The following is a 5,498-nucleotide window of genomic DNA, read 5'->3' on the forward strand; positions in this document are numbered from 1 at the left end:
TGCTTTGAATTTTCTATAAGCTATTTGTTGACTTAATGCTTGCAACATTCACACACTTTCTATTACTAACTTTTTAATTTACAATTTCAAATGCATGAAGTATTACATAAGAAAGCTTCAAACTTGAGTTCTTAAACAACTATTGCAAACATCCCATCCTTTCATGTGAACTTAATAAATCTCTCCCCAATTCATGAGAAATGAGTATAATCACTCAATTGTCCAATTAAAAACTGTACTTTCTTTAAAATGTCCATACAATTGATAGATAGTTGCATAACATTTGATACTATATATTAAAAAAAGGGAATACATAGTTAGTTCTCCAACAAGAAACAATTTAGCAAGACTTGGTATTGATCTATTCTCATAGCACCTGGCATTTGTCGCAGGAAGTATTTTGCAGCTAGACACTTCCTTTAAATTCTATCTTTTTCACATAAATCGAATTATATAATTTTCACAATTATATGTGCATATATATGTAATGTTTCTTCTTTTCACTAAAGCTTTATATTTTTAGCCAAATATTTAAACATTATCATATTACTGTTATTTATTCCTACATTACTATCGGTAGGAACTAGACTCTTTGTGTCCTTGTTTTCTAAAATAATCAAAAGCAATATAAAGAAAAAATATTTTGAATGGCTGAATAGTCTCGTCAAAATGTCAAGTTGTGCATTTAAAGTTGTCATTTGGGGCCCGTTTGGTGAGCGGAATAGGAATATGTATTTTAGAATACGTATTCCGGAATACGTATTTTGGAATAGAACGTATTCTTGTTCTCCATTTGGTTCAGCCAATATTTGATGGGAATTGGCGGACCCGAAAATTTATGTTTTCTAAAATTAAAAAAAATGGAATAGGAATACGTATTCCAATACCACCTATTTGGATGGAATTGCAAAATCCCATTTTTGGGCTAAAATTGGAATACGCATTCCTATTTTACCTCGTATTCCAATCCCGTTTTGGTGCATCCAAACAAGAAATTCAAAATTTTTGGAATACGTATTCCCATTCCCTCACCAAACGGGCCCTTGAAGTGTGGAAATTCTAGACCTACACCTCTTCAAAAAGTCAAGTCGAACGTTTAGCTGTCAATCAAAGCATTGAAATTCCACATGTACCCTAAATTTTTGCCTCTACGGTCTACCTACATTGAGTGCACTCCTTCAAAAACATGGCAGTGGTAAAAGCTAAGAGCATCGCACACCACACAACAGCACAAATGAATAATTAATTTTTATTTGGTTTTGTTTATGATAATTCTTTGTACAAGTCGAAAGCCCTTGGCTAAATAGCCGAACAAATGTATCTGAAGTGACAGTTTTTTAAATTAATTAATTAATTTAAAAATAAAAGAACTATGGTAACTCAAATAACTGTCACATCAGGTGCATTTTTTTGGGTTATCTGTCTATTACTCAAATGGATGACAAAAACCAAACACTTCTCGTCATTGTCCGTGTGAAACCTAGACTTTTTAGGCAACTGACTGCCTATTACTACCCGCTTTTCGCCACCGCAAAGGAGTTCACAGCTATTTAATCCCATTTCACAGACCACCACATAGCACAGAGGGATCTAAATGGTTACATTTCTTGGGTACTATAATTTCCTGAGTTTAGTATCGAAGATGGTTTTAGTTTGTCCCCTCCTCTTTCTTCTCTCTGCACTGCCTTGTCTACATTCTTTGGCCTCTCATTCTTATTATTCTGATCAACAAGCTCTGCTGGCTTTCAAACATTCACTTTCCTCCGACAATTCCTTGTTTTGATTGGTCGCTTAATCACTCATTCTGCAATTGGACTAGTTTTATCTACTTTTCTCGTCATCAACGTGCGGTGTCTTTGAATCTCACGGTTATGTCTTTGTTTGGCAATCTCTCTTTTCTTAGAGTACTTTCTCTCAAGAATAACAGTTTCCAGGGCCCAGTTCCTTCTCAACTTGGGAGGCTTTTTCGCCTAAGAATACTTAGATTGTCTAGAAATAAATTAAGTGGCTCCATCCCCACCGCTCTAGCAAGGTGTTGTGCCCTGGAATCTCTTATACTATCTTTAAATTATTTTAGTGGTAGCATTCCTTCTCAACTTGGCCTACTTTCTCATTTAGATACCCTTGCTCTGGGAGAAAACCGACTTACAGGAACAATACCATCATCTCTGGGAAACATGTCCTCTTTAACTCTATTGGATTTGACGGGTAAATAATCTCCGTGGTGGTATTCCTGTAGAATTGTGCATGTGTGCTCAACTCAGTTGGCTTGATCTTGTCATGAACAATCTAACAGGCACAATCCCATCTTTTCTAGGAAACTTAACCTCTTGGACTTTATTGTGGTTAGGATATAACAAATTTCATGGTCCTATTCCTGTTGAATTGGATATGCTTGATCAACTTGAGCGGCTTTGTCTTGGCTTCAACAACTTGAGAGGAGTGATTCCCATTGCCCTTTCTAATTGCACCATTTTGAAAACACTTACATTACCTCATATTCAATTAACTGGCCATATTCCTCACCAATTTAGCAAACTGTCAAAGCTGCGAACTCTAGAATTGTTTGGAAGCCATCTTAATGGAGAAATCCCAAGTTCCCTCTCTAATTGCACTCAACTTCAAATTCTTGAATTCAATGCGAATCAATTGAACGGCAAGGTGCCTTTGGAGTTTGGTAATTTACAACAACTTCAAAGTATTTTTTTGGGGTACAATCATCTTGTGAGTGGAGGCAACGCTTTGTCCATTCTAATAGCCCTAATTAATTGCTCCTCTTTGGAAACCATATACTTGTCTTTTAATTATTTCACTGGTATTTTACCATCACTTGTTGACCAACTATCAAGACAATTGTCCGTGCTAGATTTGTCCTCCAATAAAATTGAGGGAAAAATACCAAGCGAAATTGGCAACCTCACAATGCTTTCAAACTTGAATTTAGCTGACAATCACTTCAGTGGAACTATTGCATACCCACTTTCTCAACTTGCACATCTTGAAAGATTGTACCTAGACAAAAATAGTTTAAGTGGAAGCATTCCAGAAAACTCGGGCAATGCAAAAAGGCTTGGGCTATTATCATTGAGCGAAAACATGTTGTCAGGGAAAATTCCAGATAGTCTTGGTGATCTTCCACAATTACGAGATTTAATTCTTCATCATAATCAATTTTCAAGTAAAATACCTTCTAGTTTAGCAAGATGCCAAACTTTGGAGTTGGTGGACTTGTCTCACAACAAGCTAAGAGGAAATATATTGCTAGAATTAGCAGGTTTTCAAAATTTACAATTTTATTTCAATATTTCTAACAATTTATTGCAAGGGTCTCTTTTGGGAATGAGCAAAATGACAATGGTCCAAGCTATAGATGTGTCTCTTAACAATTTCTCAGGTGAAATTCCAGCAGCCCTGTTAAGTTGCACGAACTTACAATATTTGAATCTTTCATGGAATTCATTTGATAGCTCAGTACCAACATCACTTACAAAATTTAAAAACCTTGAAGACATGGATCTTTCAAACAACAAATTATTAGGTGAAATTCCAACGGCTTTTGAAGAGATGAAATCACTTCAACACATCAATCTCTCTTCAAATAGACTAGTAGGAGCAGTTCCAAAGGAAGGAGTTTTTGCAAGAATGAATGAGTCGGCAGTTATGGGAAATATTGGTCTCTATGGTAAGTGGATTAATTTGCAAGCATGTTCTAGTTCAAAATAGAAAATATTCATGGTCTCCAAAAAGGTGATAGTACCAACTATGATAGGCATTGCAATATTCATTTCATCAATTGCATTGTTGTTGATTTTCTCTAGAAGAAAACATGCTAATCACATTGATCTCAACATATGGCCTCAAAGAATTTCATATGAAGAACTTGAAGGTGCAACTAATGGGTTTAGCCAAGACAATTTGCTAGGAGTTGGTAATTTTGGATCTATTTATAAAGGGATTCTCAATGGTATAAATATTACCATTAAAGTTCTTAATTTGCAAGGTGAAGATTCTCTCCAAACTTTTAGTAGAGAATGTAATGTGCTAAAAAGAGGAAGGCATCACAATGCGATCAAAATAGTTTTGGTGTGTTCTAATCCTGATTTTAAAGCTTTAGTTTTTCCACTCATGTCTAATGGGAATTTGGAGAGATGGCTATATTCATAGGGAGGAAAAGAATGTAGGCTAAATTTGCTTGACCGATTAAGAATAGCAAAGGAGATAGCTCAAGGATTGAGCTATCTACATCATCATTGCTTTGTTTAGGTCATTCATTGTGACTTAAAACCAAGCAATGTGTTGTTAGGGGATGATATGACTCCATATATAGAAAACTTTGGAATCACCAAACTCCTATTTGGGAATTCAATAGATTCAAATACTTGTACAAATGCAACTAAGGGACCTATAGGCTACATTGCACTAGGTATAGATTTTGAATTAATGCTACATAAGATATCATTGTAATTAGTATGTATAGTTTCTATTAGATGAAAATAGTTAATCATTGTATTTTATTATATTATAGAGTATGGAATGGGTGGAATGACTTCATCAAATGGAGATGTATATAGCTATGGAGTTGTACTTTTAGAGTTGTTGATAAGGAAGAGACCTACAAATGACATGTTTGTGGAAGGAGCAAATCTACCAAAATGGGTAGGTATGGCTTTTCCAAACAAAATAATAGAAGTGGTGGATAACAACTTACTCAAAGATGCCAATGAATCAAATTTACCTATGGTAATTCAATGCCTTACTCAAATGATTGAAGTAGGAATGAGTTGTACAAGGGAGTTGCCACAACAACGCCCAAATATGATGGAGATAGTTGATAGATTAGAAAAAATAATAGGATCATTTCTTGGTACTTGATGTTTTGAACTACCCATAGATATCTTACCCTTTCTTGAGAGTACAAGTGGTCCTAGAAAAACTGATTCAAGGAGAGATGCAAGTTGGTCTACATCTACATCTTAGCTCTTCAATCAACTTGATACAACTTATTAATTAGAGTTTCAAATATTTTCATATGTTATCTTATAAATATATTGAACTTATTGTACAATTTTCAAATATTTAAGTATATCATGCTTGTTGTATGTTTGATGTTCATCCAATCTCTAAATATTTAGAAACAGTTTATAATTTATAAGGGAGATATAACTATTGGCTGAATATAAGTGTAGAAAAGTTGAAATAAAACGCAAATTATTATTATATCATATCTTCTTTCTTTATTACAAAAGATATATATTATATTTTTTCAAAAATGTTATATAACCAATCTTTTGTAACCCTTTTTCTAGATTAGAAGGAATCTTTGTAAAATACAACTACAGTTGAAAATATAGTTTTAAATGGAAAACTATAAAAATGTCAAATATTTTATTTAAATAAATATGTTTAAATATAGAAATCATTGTAACTATTGTGACAGTTATGTAAAAAATGGAAGTGTTAAAAGTTGTATTTTAGTTTTCATTCTAATAAACTGACCT

The 5,498-nt window shown here is 33.8% G+C and overlaps 1 pseudogene; it reads left to right on the forward strand.

Annotated features, from left to right (window-relative positions):
• The first annotated feature begins 1,642 nt into the window (after window positions 1-1,642).
• Window positions 1,643-4,977, forward strand: LOC149561508 (uncharacterized; annotated as a pseudogene).
• The last annotated feature ends 521 nt before the right edge of the window (window positions 4,978-5,498 follow it).

Source organism: Cupressus sempervirens, chromosome 4 (genome assembly GCF_028749045.1).
Source record: "Cupressus sempervirens isolate cs-2001-9-10 chromosome 4, ASM2874904v1, whole genome shotgun sequence".
In the NCBI taxonomy this organism is placed as follows: Eukaryota; Viridiplantae; Streptophyta; class Pinopsida; order Cupressales; family Cupressaceae; genus Cupressus; species Cupressus sempervirens.